Source organism: Callospermophilus lateralis, unplaced genomic scaffold (genome assembly GCF_048772815.1).
Source record: "Callospermophilus lateralis isolate mCalLat2 unplaced genomic scaffold, mCalLat2.hap1 Scaffold_124, whole genome shotgun sequence".
Taxonomy (NCBI): domain Eukaryota; kingdom Metazoa; phylum Chordata; class Mammalia; order Rodentia; family Sciuridae; genus Callospermophilus; species Callospermophilus lateralis.
Window position 1 is genome coordinate 3590858 of NW_027512424.1, and position 18985 is coordinate 3609842.

At 35.8% G+C, this 18985-nt stretch overlaps 1 pseudogene; it reads left to right on the plus strand.

Annotated features, from left to right (window-relative positions):
- Positions 1 to 18985, plus strand: part of LOC143387065 (coiled-coil domain-containing protein 102B-like) — a 193009-nt pseudogene that overhangs the window by 34354 nt on the left and 139670 nt on the right.

An 18985-nucleotide genomic window follows, 5' to 3' on the forward strand; every position in this document is an offset into this window, starting at 1 on the left:
GTGTTAAATTGTCATCTGTATACTAATGTATACTTATTATTCTACCATCAAGTATAAATTCCTAATAGAGGAAAAAAAACATTAGTAGAAAAAAGAATGCAACTGAGTACGATTTACACTTGTACACATGTTAAAATCTCATCTGGCCCTTGAAGTCTCAGTGAAATTGGAGCCTATTAGTTTTTATTTCTTGAAAGATTTAGCTCTCTGTAGTCACATACTTCTCTCAAATCTGCCACAGTGTAATAGGAACGGTGTTCTGCATTTCTGCAGATAGAACCTTTTCTATTCTAGGTTGTCGGATTTAATGGTATTCATATGCTACCTTTATGCGTCCAGTCATACACATACACAAAACATATTTCTGACTTCCTTGTACTGAATTGTCAATCCCCAGAGGAAGCAAACTCTCAGTTCTCAGCTACTTCAGCATGTAAACCTAGATATGCCAAAGAATGAAGCAGGGTGGGGGTCTGACTTGGCTCTGGCTCTGTCTTTCCACTGCCTCTTAGAAACAATTCCACGGGGGGTCATGAGTCCTGGTGTGTGTGTCTGTCAATCAGCATTTGCATGGAACCCACAGGAGGCCACTGCAGTCTTTATACCACAAGAGAATGTTCCCAGGGATATAGTATCGCTAGGATTCTCTCTAATCTTACAACCCTTTCCTGGAATGTCAATGAGTGGGTAGTTTCAGTAAAGAAGCTATGAATATAATTTTTTCTGTGTTTCCATCTAGTCTCTTGACTAGAACACAGGAACCAGCTACAGAAATACAGGGAATCATTTTACCCATGTATGTCCCTCTCTAGAACCTCTCATCAAGTCCACTAAAATTATTATACTGTTCATATTCAGAACACTGTTTAATTTTATGAACAACTTCCCAACATAGAAACCTGATGTTCTTACAGACCTAGGTGGACCTAAACATTAAGAGAGCAGAGTTTTGGCACTACCAAATCCTCTGTAAAGGAGGCCATGAGGTAAACTACTTTGATGAAATGTCGAAGCATATGAATCAGTCTTCCACTTCAACTATGCAGAGCACTCTGTCCCTTATAAATGCTTGCTTTGTGTCATTTAAGCTGAACTTCAGTTCATCCTATTTTAGTTCCTTAATCCTTAAAAGTAGCATGCTTATATTTTGCTTTGCTTCATTAAGTGTTGAAAATTTTTGATAATAAAATGAGATTTAAAGTACCATAGAGAAAGTGTATTGAGTTAAAAAGCTTTAAAGATATATTTATATATGTGTATATATATATACACACACATATGTATACATATATATAAATATATATATATAAATATAAATATATAATATATATTTAGAAAAATAAATAATAAATAATATCAGGAGAGTGTTCAGGCAGCAGTCAGGGAGAGCTGTAGGCAGTGCGGTCTTCTTGGATGGGTTCTGTGGCATGACAGTGCACTTGTCCCTGATTGCTTTACCTCCAAGCCTTGCTGTCTGAGTTAATGTGCTTAATTAAATTTCTTATCTAATTAAATAAATTATACATGGCTTTGTTGGCAACTTAAGAACACCCATTGATAAAAATGTAATTATAAGTAGCTGGGAATGTGATCACAAAATAACATCTTTGTTGCTTTTGAAAGTATATTTGTAGTAACTTTTATTGTTAGCAGTTAAATACTAACTCTAAATTTTAGACAGTTATAAAAATAAATACATTTGTGTTTTTCATGCCCAATTATTTTTATTTGGCAAAAATATTTTGAAACTAATGACTTACTAGGAAATACTGATTAGACATTTTTTCAATGCAATTTTCCACAGTGCAAAATTATTAGTATTTATTCCCAGATATTAATGTTTCAAGACTTCACTTCCAAGAAATGTTTTGAATAGGTCTTCCTGTACAAATATCTAAACTTAATCTTCAACTACTATGAGATCATGATAGATAATAATGTATTAAAAATCAGACATAGGGACTGGGGATGTGGCTCAAGCAGTAATGTGCTCGCCTGGCATGCGCGGGGCACTGGGTTTGATCCTCAACACCACATAAAAATAAAATAAAGATGTTGTGTCCACCGAAAACTAAAAATAATATTAAAAAATTCTCTCTCTCTTAAAAAATATTTTAAAAAATCAGACATAAAAGTAATTTTAGCATTTTATTAAAGTAATTTTAGCATTTTATTAAAGTAATTTTAGCATTTTACCTTTTAGAACCTATACATTTCATATATATCAATCTGATTTTTAAAAGTTCATAACATCAAATAAAAGATAATCTATTTTTGTTGAGTCTTATGTTTTTAATTTTGTTTTTTTTTAAATAATGTGTACATGAAATATATAATATTTTTTAAAGTAGATGTGGGATTTTTTTTCTTTGCTTCTTATAGTTCAAGTAGCATCACCCTGGCATTCATTTCAATTGTACATTTAACTATAGAATGAATCATTTTTGAAAATCCCTCTGAAATGGAATAAATTGATTAGGATAAAATATTAAGGACTTGTAGAGTGCCCTCTGCTGCATAAATGTGGATGTGCAATATCCTCAATGCTTGCACTAAGCCACACATTTTTTTAAAAATGGGGCCACACTAAAAATATTTAAGCACCACATGTTCATTTAATGATTTTTTTGTGAATTACTTGCCTCCTCGTGTACATGATCAAAGTGTAATGTTTTACTTATTACAAGTATTTGACTTTTTAAGGAAACTGATATATTGGATGTTTATTTAAGATGTATACTTACAAAGAAAAATAGTACTATACTGGATGTTTATTTAAGATGTATACTTACAGAGAAAAAATAGTACTATATTTGAAATGTTACTAATTTGCTTTATATAGAAAACAAGTCATTATTAATTTTAATTTACTTTGGCCTGATTATATTCTGTTTAATTCATGAATTGGCTTTGGATATTTAGTCTAGGTCTAGATATAATATCTTTATATCTCATGTGACTGAAAGTATATGTGAAATAATATAATTATTTATATTACAAATCCTCCAGCTAGTATTTGAACCATCCTTACCTAATCAGAGAAAGTCCAGAGAGAGAGAAAGAGACAGAAAGACAGAAAGAGAGAGAGATGATCTTCTTCAACTAGGTAAAAAACCCTGAAAGAAAAACAACTCCAATAATTTTGATAAAACTTAATATTAAGCAACATGGGTCAACATTCATTCTGCAGTGATCAAATAACATTTTGTTAATGCACATTATTTTGCCCAAAAAGTTTAACTCAATTTGAATTATTAAATTATCATTTGATTTAAATGCATTGTCAAAAGCTGACACTTGATTTCTGAATATATAGGGTTTTGAATTTGTGATTTAAATATCTAGAATTTATCAATTTTTCAAGTATAATTTTCTTAGCATTCTGTTTTTCAAATAACAAAATTAATTTTAGGCAAAATATCAAAGCATATTCCATTACACAAATGTAGTTAACTAAAATTTTTGATTCATTTTTTAGTCATTTTACATTTTGTCTGCCATTTAAGTTTTTCAAATGTTGACAATATTCCAAGTTTCTATTCATTCAAACCTAATAAATCAAAAATTTAAATTTTATGATGATTATCTTGAATGTCCCAACAAAGTTTCAAGCTTAGAACTACAATTTTTAGACTATTCAACTTAAATTCAAAGTGCTAGTCAATACCTGAAAACTTTTAATATTCTAATATGCATTATCATCCCAAATTTAAAGTTTCCATGTGCCCAATAGGTATTGTATTTCCTAAAGTATTTCAATGATTTGTAGACATACTTTCTAACTCAACACAAAATAATATATTTGGTGATCTGAAAATTATTTCTGTACTTATTTTCTTCTCAACATCCCAAACACAGTCACTAATTTGGACAGAAATAAATCTTGGTAAAAAGCTTGGGTGTTAGCTGGCTGGGTTTGCTCATCAGAAATTGGAGCTGAGGCTATTAATCGGAAGCATAGATATTCATGGGCACAGTTTTGAAACCTAGACTTCTACACTGAACTTTTTAATTTGGTAATTTTGTTTAATGTATTTACTGTGATAATAGGATTGCAAATCAAAATCCTTATAAATATTATGGTGGATTTTTTTCAACCTGAGTCCTTTGTAGTTAAACTAAGCTGTAAATAAGTCTTTTATATCCTTGTATGGCTTGATTCATGCAAATGCAATTATATAACTCTTTAATGGCTCTTTATACATTTGATTGGATTAAACTAATATATTTATAGCCTGACACTATTTGAATTATTCTTACAGCATTGCTACAAGGAAAATTCATATTTCCTACAGATAGGTAAATGATGCTCAATTTTGATTCCACATGCATTTTCTAGCTTTATAAATACATTTCAAGATCTTCCTAATAGCACTTACCATTACTAAAATAAATCTGTATGTGCTTATTAATTATAATTACAATAAGGCTGTAACTATCAAACACAAATATCTCAGTGTTATGTAACACTCAGAATTTATTTAGCTAGAGCTGAGCATGTGCGGTCTTCACTAGTTTTTTGCTGTTTCACATCTAATATCCCTTGTCTGAGCTTAGAGTTGAGGAATGAGGAAATCAACTCCATCATGAAACTAGGAAAAAGAAGGAGGATGTTTGAACAGAAATCTAATATCTCAGACAGGCGAGGACAGGCCAGCTGTAAAGATCAACCTATGCTAATGACAATCACACATAAATTAATTATTTTCAGTGACTCACTCTAGTGGACATTGTGGGCAAGGAAAAAAATATCAAAGGCTTAGGTGTTAAAAAACCAGATTTTATCCTACTTCTGTTTCTATTTCTACAAATGGAACATTAATCTAAATTATTTCCAGTAGTTTAAATAGAGATCACACTGAAATTGCTTTGTTGAAACTAAATTGCAAATAATAAAAATATTTTCGATCCCCAATAAGTGACTAATTTTTAAACTTAGATGAGCTTCTTGGTGTTCTGTGTCATCTCAGAGGATGCTTCCTTCATATATGGTTACAAGAGGAAGATGTGTCAAAATGAAATTAGAAACATGTATGTCCTTCTGTGGGTGGAAGTCATGGCAATCTGAGGAACTGATAGAAATGCACGGCAGCAAGCAGAAGGGCAGTGTTGGCAAAGCCGAGTTTACTTTGTTTGATCTACAGTAAAGCTAATTGCCAGAATAACAAATTCAACCAAGTTTTAGTCAATATTTATACATTTTATACATTGAAAGCACATTTTCTCTCATAATGGCCATTAACAAGTATCAAAGATTAGGAGGAAAGAAAACACAAAAATTGATACATTCCTAAAATCTTTTTCAAAATATGTCTGTTTCACTTTCTTTTACTTCTTAAATGTTTTAGGATGTGTGTTGCTCTGGAAAAGAAGGTAGAACGCCTGGAGTCAGCTCTGTCCCTGTGGAAATGGAAGTATGAGGAGCTAAAGGCCTCCAAGGAGGCCAACGTGCAAGAGGTACATCAAGATTCAGAGGATTGTGTGTCTCTGGGGTCTCTCTTTTGTGATGGGAGACTATGACTAGAGATGATGAGTTTTGTTGCACTTTAATGCAGATTCATTCGTTTCCTAAACTTTGTACAGATTTTGATGGCATATAGCAGTTTGCGGTTTGGTCTTGGGACTTATATTTAGGTCTAATGATGTGATGGTATTGAGGTTGGTATCTCTCGGCAACCTTGGAGGGTTGCTCTACTGACAAGGGATATTAACAGGAGAATGGTCTGGAGTATTTGGGGGTAGCTAGGGACTTGATAGCACTATATAACGCCTCAGAACATTGACCTATACATATTTAGTAAACTACACATAAACAGCGTCGTGATGCTTGGGAGGAAAGGTATTAGAAGGGAAAGGAAGAAGTCACTAAAGAGAATGAGAGTAAACAGGTAGAATTCAAGGAAAGGTGAATAAGGAAATTGAAAAGAAATGAAAAGACAAAAGAAAAAAATAGAAAATAAAAAAATTTAAATAATAAAAAATGTTTAAAAATTTTAAAAATAAAAATTAAAAAAAAATTTTAAAATGCAGTCTTAGAGTTGGATTAACTTCTCTTCCAGTAGGTGGAGCTGTGCCCACCAGGCCAAGCTTCTCCTCTCAATACGCAGGAAGCAATCACTGTGAAGCGGCTCCTCCTCCCGCACTGGGCGGCTCTCCAATCCTGAGTGTCTAGGGCCTTTTCTTGTGTCTAGTCACTTCCCCACTTTTCCTCCAGCCAGGCCCTGCTCACTGGTGACCTCACCACAATACTGGATACAGGCCAGGTCTGCTGCTCCCGGGAGCCCTATTTTCTTGAACAACTGAGAGAGAGAAGGGAAATTGCATAGTAAAGGAAGGAGACCCTCACTGTTATACAAAATTACATATAAGAGGAAGTGAGGGGAAAGGGAAAAATAAACAAGAGAGGGAAATGAATTACAGTAGATGGGGCAGAGAGAGAAGATGGGAGGGGAGGGGAGGGGACGGGGGATAGTAGAGGATAGGAAGGGCAGCAGAATACAACAGACACTAGTATGGCAGTATGTAAAAAAGTGGATGTGGAACCAATGTGAATCTGCAATATGTATACGGGGTAAAAATGGGAGTGCATAATCTGCTTGAATCAAATGTATGAAATATGATATGTCAAGAGCTTTGTAATGTTTTGAACAACTAATAATAAAAAAAGACAGAAAAAAATAAATCCAAAAAGAAAAAAGAAAAAAAAACATTCAGAGGAGAGAGAGCAGCAGGTTGCCTGTCTCGGAGTGGGTAACGCAGTGAACCCAGGGCAGAAGGCATGGCAGAGAGGAGAAGGTGGATAAAAGATTGAAATTCCTCTAAAGAAAACTATTTGAAACCACGTGTCAGTAGCAGACTTAGTCACACCCTGGCTGTAAGAGTCTTGTTCTGAATGGCACACTGTGCTGCAGTTTTATGTTAGTATTTCTGTTTCTTAGAACCCTCTATTGTATATATTTGAGATGTACATAGAGACGGTGAGATGGTTCTTCATCAACATGACAGTTGGTACCACTATAGACTCCTGGGAAGGGTCTGCTCACGATGTATTTCCTACCATCCATCATAAACAACTAACTGCTCATATTCTTTAATGAAGCAGTCTGAAATATCAATTTATCCCTAGTGGATTTAGGTTCTGTTCATGGTGGCATTATAATTATTTATGATCAACCATTTTTCTTTCTAAAAAAAAATTTTTGTTTGTAGATGAACACAGTACCTTTATTTTATTTATTTATTTTTATGTGGTACTGAGAATAGAACATAGTGCCTCACACATGCTAGGCAAGCGCTCTATCACTGAGCTACAACCCTAGCCGCCCCCCCCATTACCTTTTTACATTTCTTTTGATTTATTGACTGTAGAATATTGTCATTGACCCTCTCATTTGAATGGTTTATTAATATCTAGTATTCAAAGACATGAAAAGAATGAAATCCTGCCATTTGCAACAATGTGGGTGGAACTGGAGATCATTGTGTTAAGTGGAATAAGTCAGGCGCAGAAAGACATCCTCTGCGCAACCTCACTCCAAAGTGAATATTAGAATACAGATGTCATACAAGTTGTGAGTAGAAAGGTGGTGACCACAGGCTGGAGCCAGGGAAAAAGGAGGCCTAGTAGAGGTCAAGCAGTGTGGGGTGACTGAGATGGGACTAAGAGGTTTGAGCTTGGTGTTTCACAGTAGGGTAAATATAGCAATGGTAATGTGTTTCAAAAATCTGGAAGAAAATACTTTCAATGTTTTGCCATAAAGAACTGGTAAATATTTGAGGAGATAGGTGTGTTCAATACAATGTACATACTACAATGTATTCAATACACAATGTATTCATGTATTGAAACAACACACAGTGTCTCATAGACACATATACAATTTTTAAGTTTTAGGTATCAGTTAAAAATAAATTTAATAAAACAAAAAGAAAGTTGGGCACGGTGGTACACACCTGTAATCCCAGCAACCTGGGAGGCTGAGTCAGGAGGATCGCAAGTTCAGAGACAGCCTCAGAACTTAGCAAGGGCCTAAGGAACTTAGCAAGACCCTGTGTCAATAAAATAAAATAAAATAAAATAAAATGAAAAGAGCTGGGGATGTTGCTCAGTGTTAAAGTGCCTCTGGGTTCAATCATTTACTCTACCCCCCAAAACAATTAAAAAGGAAAGTAATTGTACATAATTCTGTGTTCATTGTATCAGTTAGTGTTCGGGAAAGAAAAATGAGCAAATCAAAGGAAAGAAAATAGTGAGCAAGAATCCTGACAACTAAATCCTTTCAAGTAGGTTAACATTTAGCAGGTGCATGTGAAATATGCAGATATTGTGTACATGTACACACACTTACATGGATATATGAACTGGTGATATTTATATATGAACAAGTACCTAACTGAACCTGGAGACTCTGGGTACAAACATTTGCAATTAATCACTTTACTTTTACTGGAAGAATAGTTTACAATATGAAAATCATGTTATTCTTAAATATGTGCATATGCTATATATGCTAAAGGATTCTAAATTTGACTAAGAAAACTAATATGTGAGATAAAATTGTTCTGAAATCCAATTTTCAAAAAGGCCACATGCATGTACTATCTCTTGCCACTAGTGTGCAGTGCAGACTTGATAATGTCACTGAGTTTCATAAGCCTTTTTATTCAAGAAATTTAACAGTAACATTGCAACTGGTTGGGGAAGAAGTCATGGTTTCAATTCATTTATAAAGCAATATGTATATTTTTAAATGTTTGATATTTTATATTCAAAGATGATTTTTGGTAGCAAGTCTGGTAATGTTCACTCTAAACAAATCAACAAAAATAGTTAGGTGAAAAAAATAAAACAAATATACAATTATAAAATATAAATTGTTGCTTCTTTGTTTGATGTCCATACAGAATTACATATTTATACACATGTGATGCTTTTACAATATATAATAGTGGTATGGTCTTCAGAATAGAAGAAGAAAGCTCAACAAATGAATAAAGAATTTTTATTATAGATGAAGAAAATTTATAGACATAAATGGTTTGTTCTATTTATATGGGATTGATAAAAATCTCTTTTCACTTCCTGACAAGTAACTCATGTTATTCTTAGAATCTTTTTGTATGAATGTTGTATGCACATTTATTTTAATTTTTATATAATGATGAAATGTTTAAAAATACTCAAAACTGAATAAGAATACCTAGTCACATATAATTATATGTCTTTTGTTTAATTCTTTTTAATAATGGATCACAACAGAAGAAGGATTTTATGGTATATTTTAAAATGGCATTGTCAGGTAAGTGTAAGGACAAAATATTCAAAGTATAGATACAAGTTGATTGACATTCAGAAAAAGTGTGTCATGATGCATGAGTTGAAATTTTATACATATTATTCTTTCTTACTCTCTGTCTCCTCAAAACTTTTGATAATTACCTTCACTTTCACTGTCTGGTTTTATGGTTTTATACATAAAACTGTTTGAATATAAGAGCAGTTATTTTGTGGATACCAGAAACAGTTTAAAAGCAAATTCATGTCTGGTTGAGGACTGCTGATGAAAAGATTAGGAATTGTTAGAGATGGAAACAGATGTGCTTGGTCGAGCTAGATTTTTAAAAATGTATTTAAAAGTCTGGTGTGCTTTAGTGAGAAATCATTCTTAAATCACTGACATTTAGAGAAGAGAAATGGTAAGAATTTAATTGTAAAATCTAAGTAAGTATTTAAAATGCAACCAAGACAATGAGCAATAGAGGTAATTATATCCAAAATGCTGTTCCTGTGTTGAATTTAATACTTATTCAGTTCTTTCCTTGTAAGTCTATACATATTGATTTGGAATTAGATTAAGAATTCTAAGTGTGCTAAAAAGGTCATTCCTATGAAATCGCATGGTCTAGAGGATCAAATATTCATGCAAGAAACATTGATTACAAATAATTGTGACAACTCATTTAAAGAATAAATGACTCTTATTCTTTCCATAATGGAAGAGATCCTTTGAAATATATGAGAATACTGCTAACATTTTAAATCCGTCTCAATCTAAAAACCTGAAAGTTTACATTTTTCCTGAAAATACTGTGCTTCTACCTCTTATTCTTTTATGGATTGTATTAAATAAAATATAAAATATTCTATCATTTTATGATCATAAAATATGTCTAATAGTTTATAATTTGCAATGCCCTTCATTAAATGTTTGTGAATGATTATGTTCAGAGGCAAAGGCATCTCTTGCTACCCCGATTGTACTTACAGCCTGCATCAGAATCTTACCTCTGACATTTCAAACACCTTTCTGATGTGGTGGAAATAGGTTAGAATTACTAGCTGCACAAGCTAAAATTTTACACTTACATTTTTTAAAGATATATCATGGGGAAGCTGTTCTACACCTACCAAGTAAAGGTCCTTGAAGATTCTTAACAGAAATAGGTATCTGGAGAACTATTAGCACAGTTGTGAGAGCCAAGCTAATTTGGAAACATTGTCTCATTGCTATTCTTGGGGCTTAAGAAATAATTCCATAGAAGTGAGTGAAAACATTAATGTGTTTCTTCAATTCTCCCTCCAAAATACAGCTGGTACTGTTCCTTTCCATTCCTGCCCCATCCCCGTCAGAGCCAGCACAATCTCTTGCTTGGTGTCTCCGTCCAGGTCCCCTCACCACCATGCCTGACCTACTTGACTCCTTTTCCATCCATCAACCAAGGAGATATTTCTAAAGCTTTACATTAGTTTGAAACATTCCAAGACCTCCCTTGTACTTAAAGTAAGCACTGTCTTCCAAGAACTTTGGGAGACCAGGAAATGCAAATTCACCTGGCCAAACCACCTTGCAGACATTTGATGGATTCCCAGTGATGACACCACTCATTTCTACCTTAACTGCTGAGCAGTGACACAATTTTAGCTAATAGTGCCCAACAGACTTTTTTTTTTTAAGTAAGTACCATCCCTTTGACTCCTCTGTTTGGAGGGCAGCCTTCTTCCACTCAGCCACTCTGTGGTTCTCTGGGTTCTCAGAGGCCACATAGCTGGATGATAGGCATCAGGATAAAGATTAGGAAAAAGGAAGGAGGTCAAGTGGGAATGATTTAGATGGGCCAGGCTTCAGAGTAGAGCACATGATTTCCCCTTCCCAACTCACAGGTGCGTTACTCAGTGGATGAACCACACCGAATTCTACGTGGAGAAATACATTCAAGTGTTTTACCCAAAAGGAGAAAGAAAATAGATTAGATAAGCATCTAACTAGTGTCCCATTTGGGGTCAACATGTTATCTAGTACAGCGATTCTTATTAATGACATCTTGTTGATAAATGCGTTGGCTAAAATATTGCTTTCATTGTAATAGATGAATGATGAAGAATTCAGCTTATATTTAAGAGAACGTGGGCTTCCTAATTCTGAACCCTCATATTAAGCGCTTGCCTTACATCCATGCAGCTGTTTTTACCCCAGGGGACCCTGTCACTTCATGGCCTGTGTTCTGGAGAAAGATTGCAGGGTGTGTGCTTCCCACACACATCTCTTTCCCAGGGAAATGGGTGGTGGTGGGGGAACAGAGCTGCACATCTCCAGTTTCCCCCTCAAACTCACCAATCAGATGATCCCCCATCCACTTGGGAGATGAGTGGAGTCTTGGGGGGCAGCTGGGCATCTAGAGGGGTGATGGCCCATGTGGTTACTGGTCAGCAGTGCCTCTGCTCTTCTTCATCTTCTCCCTGGCCATGTGAACCTCTGGCTACACTGGTGTCCATTCCTTTCAAGAGACAAACAGAAGGACTTGCTCAGTACCTGGGCCCACGCTGCTCAGTGGTTAGGTCCACTCAGCCTTCTCTGTCCAGAACACCATAGCAACTTTCCCTGCTCCTACCTGCCAGGCACACCTTGCTGTGTGCTGCAGTCTGGCTGGGCACAAAATCACGAGCCACTCAAACAGGAACAAACTTTATTTTTTGAAACTGCTGCCAATGCTCCGTATGTGTCCGGGAAGATTGCCGATCGACCCACACCGCGTTCTCCCCATCCCAAGAGCAGGGTCCTCCTCCCTCCTACTGCACTTCCCCAACCAATGGGAACTCTTCAGGAGTCCTGTAGCAGGCCGAGGTGGACAGCAGGAGTCCAATATCCATATGAATGCAAATCTTAACATAATCATATCATCTCAATGGCTTGCTGGCATCACCTTTCAACCAAAAATGCCATGCATCATATTACTTGGCTGTGGCTCTTAGCAGCTGTGCACCTCAGTTTACACATTACGTCATTAGAGTCATTCTTTCCAACACCTGCTTCTTTTCCTGTTTACCCTCCATACAAGGTGTGAAATTTTGAAGACCTCATCAGAACGAGTAGAGCTTTGTATTCATGTGCCTCAACCCGGTGTTGAGCACAAGTTCTTCAATTTGTGGTGGATCTGAAATGAGTTGGACACCATCCTGGTATTTTCCTTGCTAGCTCCACTTGCATCTGTTCTGCACACTGGCTGTAGCTGCGGTGTGAGGAGACTAGTTGAAATCCTACACTTGGTCTTTTATTAGCCTGATGATTCCACTGCTCTGCATCCATCCCTAAGGATTTTAGATTTTCCAGAGCACTGGAATGAGTCTTTATCCCTGAAGTCCTATCCATCATGAAAATTTGTTCAGCCCGTTCTTTGTATGACATGAATTAGCTTATCAGGAAAAGAGTAAGGCAGATAAAACACCAAATTAGAATTCGGCAAATGCAGAAGAAAAATGAAGCATATGGGACCCACTTTGCTGACATAAGTACCTTCAAGACCTTTTTAAACAAATGTAATTAAGAATGATACAAGCACTAAATTACATAAGTCAGAATTAATTAAACTACTAGTGGATAATTTATAGGCATTGCCAAGGTAACCCTCAGAACACTGAGATGACTGAATATACTCTAAGATTATTATGAGACTAATCAAAGAAATTTAGCCTATTCCTAATCCATTTTACTTGTGGAAACATAAATTAAAAAGAAGATGAAAACAGATATTTTAACATTTATTTAACTTAAGCAAAACATCTTAAAAAATAGAAGGAAAAAAATCAGCTAATATTAAATTAAGATATACACATTAGTAGTTTGAGAATAATGGTAATATTAGGCTAAAAGAAATAAGGACCAAGGTCTCTAAGAAAGTTACAAAGAAAGTTAATTTACCCCACACCTTAGCGATGTTTCACCTAGTATGGAGCAGAGAATTCATGAAATATTTTTATCTCTATTCTACTGGGTGGGCTGTTTTGCAGTGGTCCTTGCCTCATAAATGCAAAGTCTCTGTCTTTTTTTTTCTATCAGAAAACCTTATGCAGGGACATTCTGTTTAGACTATTCCATAGATAAAGATCCACCTCAGTACATAGCATTAGTCTTTTTCACTGGAGGTCCAGCTGTCCTGTTGAGAAGGAGATTGAACAAGGTCACCTGCCTTCTTCCCTTCTCCCTGATGGCTTGCTCACCTCCCCACCTCTTCCCCCATGTCCCGACATTAAAAGTTTTGATTGTGTATATGGCTGGGTGAAAAATCAGATTGAAGCAAAGATATGTTATCTCACTTTAAAAATGCTCGGACATACAGACATCTGAAATGATAAATTGAAAATTGTTCATTCTTTTACATATATTGTATAACCTTCATTATTTTATAAACATCCCTTTTTAGCCTTTTAAAATACATAATCTGAGGTCGAGGAACCAAGGTGGGAGTTCAGGATCTGTGGGGTTTTGAAGAGGCGTGTTTGTATGTAACAAGATTAAAATTGCTTGCATGAGGAATATAATTGAAAAATGGGTAGTGCTCCTCCTTTTTGGAATTTCTGAACCAAATGCAACATAAATTATAATGCTCCTTATTACTCTACCCAGCTTGTGCTTTGTGCTAATGTAGAGGTTAGAATTTTCTTTGTTTGTTTGTTTCTTTCTTTTTTTCTTTTTGCGTTTTACTCCATAGCTGTACACATTCTTTAAAAAATTGTAATCATTTTCAAAAGATATAAGCTCACCCAAAATAAAAATGTTGGATAACACAGATGAAAACAAACATTTACAATAAATTCTATGTGGATATTTCACTAGTATATCCTGAAATAATGTGGTTTAGGCACTGAAGAGTGAAAGAACAGCACAGGAAATGAACCACACAGAAACTAAGGGAGAAAGCTGGATTCCTTTGGATGAGAGGAGATAATAGAAAAAAAAAAAAAAAAACACTCAGGGGATTGAAATATAACAAGAACAACAACCAGATTGAAAACAAAAGAGGAAAAAAGAATGTGCAAAAAAGCCAAGTCACTACTCGCCACTGTCCCATGCTCTGGGGGAGGGGAGTCCTGCCTCTCCACACTCCCGCCAGCAGACTGTCTGGAGTTACAAACCCCATTTCTGGGTCTTGATCACTTTTTAGTGACTCATTATCCCCCAGTGCTTCAGACTACTTCCTAGGTCACTGGTCACCCCTTGAGAGCACAATTTGATGTGGTGCAATCAGGATTGCACTGGGGATAGCAGGACAAAACGTGGCAAGTCACGTGGAAGGACTGCCTTGTAGCTGCCCCATATGGGGTTGTGCCATGGGAACACCCATAGCATCCCCAGCACCTCTCCTGGCTGGGTGCTTCCTAACTGGCACCTATAATTTATGAGCATTAAGAAATCACAGGCAAAAGGCTAAAAGAGCACTTCAGCTAGCATTTTCCCACAGATCACACAGGAGGTTGAAAGACGCATAGCCTGCATCCTGCAAGAGAGGGGACCCTTTGAAATATACTTTAGAATGTGTAATTGCCACTTGAGGCAAATCTCCTTTGCAATATAGTACAGAAGTTATGATCAAAGCCAATTGGGATATGATTTTATACTTATATTAAAACGTTGTCTAATGTGTAACAAAATGAGGTGCTGGCAGAATCTTGTATGGTAGCTCTCACATGTATAATCTGAATACCATACAAATATTTAAGATATTTTAATGCAGTCATGATGAATTAGCCAAATTCATTAGATTCAGCTAGGAAGAATTTAAAAATTATGGATAGATTGATAGATATATCTTTATTTCCAGGTCTCTCTTTTAGAGATTTTTACTTAATTGATTACAGGGCTTCTTAGGGATCTATATTCTGAGATGCTCATTATTCTTCTGTGCATTCTCCTTTGAGACCTTCTGTTTTAAGTCTCTATATTCCAAAGCTAGAAGAGAGCATGGAGATCCCAAAGACCAACTGTGATGTTTAATTCGGTGTGGCTGCTTGAGTGGACCACAGGATGCCCAAATACTTGGTCAATTATTTTCAGTGTGGTTGCAAACATATTTTGGGTGAGATTAACATTTGAATCCAGAGTCTAGGTACAGCAAATTGCCCTTCCCAGAGTAGCTATATCTCATCTAACAAATTAAAGGCCTAAATACAACAAAATTCTGACCTTCCCAACAGTGACTGGGAACACCACCAGTCTGCCTTCTTTCTAGCTGGATGCTGGATTTTTCCTGACTTCATGGGTCTACAGCTGCTAACTGCAGATCTTTGGATTTAGCTTACATAATTCTTTCTGGGCATGTGTATACTTATGAATAAACACATGAACATAACACACCCTCACACAAAAAGCAACGTACACACACAAACATCTGATCGGTTTTCTCTGAAGAACCTGGCTAATCTATCCAACCCTCTCAAAAGAGTCATAATTTGGCCCAATCAATTCCCTGCAAGTTCCAGCTTCTTTCCATTCAACTGTTTTTCCTCTTCTACTAATTGTGTTATGGGGCCCCAAAGAGGTACTTGTGTTTCTAGTTAATAACTTCAATTCTGAAATGAAATATATAATTTATTTAACTTACCCTGCATATTACTTTGTAAGTTGACTTAAAATAATTTTGCATGTAGGGTAGAGCAAAGGATATGTTGATGAAAAGATAGTTCATATTTTATTTGTTTATTTGAATTAAACTACATATCATTCTACAAGGAAGGGACATGATTTCTCATTTCGAAGGAAGAATTAGGGGATGCTGATGAAGTTTAAGATCAGGGCCCCTCTAGGTGGACCTCTTTCAGATCCTTGACATGGAATAGCTGTGGAAATGTTTGGGATCTTACCAAGTCAGAGTTGAGTAGAAGCTACATGCAGTTTGTAGGCACTGGAATATAGTTTTGGAATTGTTTCTCGTGTGCGTGTTGATGATATGAAAATTGTCTTGACAATGCAGCATAGCTTTAAATAAAAGTTACCCAGAAAGTATTTTCCAAGATACCTATGATGGACAAACTTCCAGAAGTGAAAATGCTAAACAGTGAATAGACCTACATAGTAACACTGTGATCTTATTTAATCCCATTTAATTCACACACACAAAAAAATGATCAACTGTTCTGGAAGAAAGGCTAAGGTTTCTCTATGAATAAAATATACTAGAAAGTCACTGCCATACTAAAAGTTTATCAAAGCATGTTTATTTATTTATTTATTTATTTATTCATTCGGTACAGGGATTGAACCCAGTGATGCTTAACCACTGAGCTACAACTCCAGACCTTTTTATTTTTGAGACAGGATCTCACTAGGTTGTTTATAATCTTGTTAAATTACTGTGGCTGTTCTAAAATTTGCAATCCTCCTGCTTCTGCCTCCCAAATCTCTGGGATTACAGGCGTGAGTTACCAGGATCAGCTCATCAAAGTATTTACAATTAAAAATCTAGGGTCATCACTTTGTGATTGTTATGGTATTTGTAATCTTTGTGAGTTGTGCTTATCATTCTGAATAAATATTTACTTTCATCCCTCGTTCTTCTTTGTCCCCAAATTGTGAAGAAATCAGAGTCTCTAAGACCTGAGTTCTCCAAGGTCCTACTCCCTTTCTGCATGCCCCCCCTGTCTCCGCGAGGTGGCGCTCCTCCTCGCGGCGCTGGTATCTGCGTGCGCACAGACTGATAGCGCGGCACCCAGGCAGGTCATCTGGCCTGTTTGTCCCCTACTGTGTAATCACCTCGAGGGTAAAAACACTCTTTCATCCTTCCGGGCTCCTCTGCTACCCCAGTGTCCGACTCCCACTTACAAATGGACTTAATGGGGGCAGATGAATGCTGCAGGGCTGGAGCAGAAAGTTGCTGAGAGTCAGGACGGCGTTCTTTGTCCTATTTACCACGGTTCCGACAGGTTTTTGTTTTTAACTTTCCACCACATAGCAAGCAGGTTTTTGCTGATTCTAGATATCTGCACTGTTTACCCCAAAAAGGCACAAAGCCCCAAAGAAGAAAAGTGATTTTGTCAGCTATTTGGTTGTGAGAAGTAAGCGCCAAGGTCAGACTCCTCTGGCAGCCAGAGACTCCAAGAACGCCATATGTCGAGGGAGAGTTCGGGAACGCGTTAGCAAACTGTAAGTCACAAGACGAGCGAGGGATCGTCCGAGATGGAAAGTACGCAGTACCACGTAGGCAACTTCAGGCACCGTTTCAGTTCTGAGTGTGAGAAGCAGCGTTCCCTGCTGAGCCCCATTCCTCCCTGCTGAGCCCCACTCTGGATGTTAGATTATGTCACACGTAAGAAGTGAGTGAGTGGGGCTTGGATTCTTCCTGAAACAGGGGCTCCAATCTGACAAAAGAAGCCCGAGGGCCCTGCCAGGCTCAGCCTGTTGGATTACGAGAGTTCCAAACAGAAGCTCTTTACAATTTCCAGTAAAATTGGAAGGCATCACTGCCCTTACCCTTTTGATTAAAGCGATCTTTCTTTGCTTTTTACGTATTTTTAGTAGATTTATTGAAATGCAATTCACATACCATATAATTCATACATTTAAAGTACATAATGCAATGGTTTTAATAGATTCACAGAATTGTATAAGCTTCATCTTAATCAACTTCAGAGCATTTATATCAGCCTCCCAGGAACCTGGTAGCCACCTGCAGTCAGAACTCATTTTCCCCGACCCCTGTGACCCCTGTGGCTTCTGTTGCCACAAACTCATTTCATGCTATAGATCTGCCCATTCTACGCATTTCGTGTAATAAAATTATGGACTGGCTTCTTTTACTTTATGTGATTTTCAAATGATTTTTGTAATCTGCTACATTAGCACCTTTTTTTGTTATAACCCGGTAAAGAACATAAACATGCTGATTTTAAAAATAAAAAAGCTGATTTTAGAAAAAAATATACATAAGAAAGTTTAATGTTATCTTTTCCAATAGAAAAATACTAACATTTAGGTGTTTGAGGCATGTCTGGGCCAAGAGGTAAATTTTTTCAATGTTATTTTCCTTAAATGAAAACTTCAATTTTGGCAAATTCTTGTTCACTATTTCCTGTTTGATAGAGACGTACTAAGTCAGAATCAAAGAAAAACTTCAATTTCTAAAGCCATGCAAGAATTGTAAGATATTCTCTTATTATGACTAAAGTTAGCACTAATTTTTACTTGATGATGTCTATGCTTTAGCTTTAGTAAATACATTCAACCATGATTATTTCATTTGATTTAGTTTCACACTATTTCGATTATTTGCATCTTCAGGCAATATTTAATTAAGAATTAAATAATGTTAATTCTTTTAAAAGTCTGTTTATCTACAACTAAAGATCTAAAATGTGTTTTTTCCACCAATAACTTTGTTATGAATAATTTCAACTTCTGTGTGAGATGAAGGAATAAGGGCTGTGGAGGAGAAAGAGGGATCTTAGATAATAATCTGTAAAGTTTTAAGTTTAAGAGCAATATATTATAAGGGAATCACTTTCAAGAAAATCTTGACGATACTTCCACATAGTATGTTACTAAAATCACAATAATGATTTGTTTTACATCTGCAATTCATAAAAATATTTATTATACATGATATAAAGACTCCTGCATGCTGTATATATATATTTATATATATATATATATATATATATATATATATATATATATATATATGTATGTATAGACACACATGTCATATATATAAATGT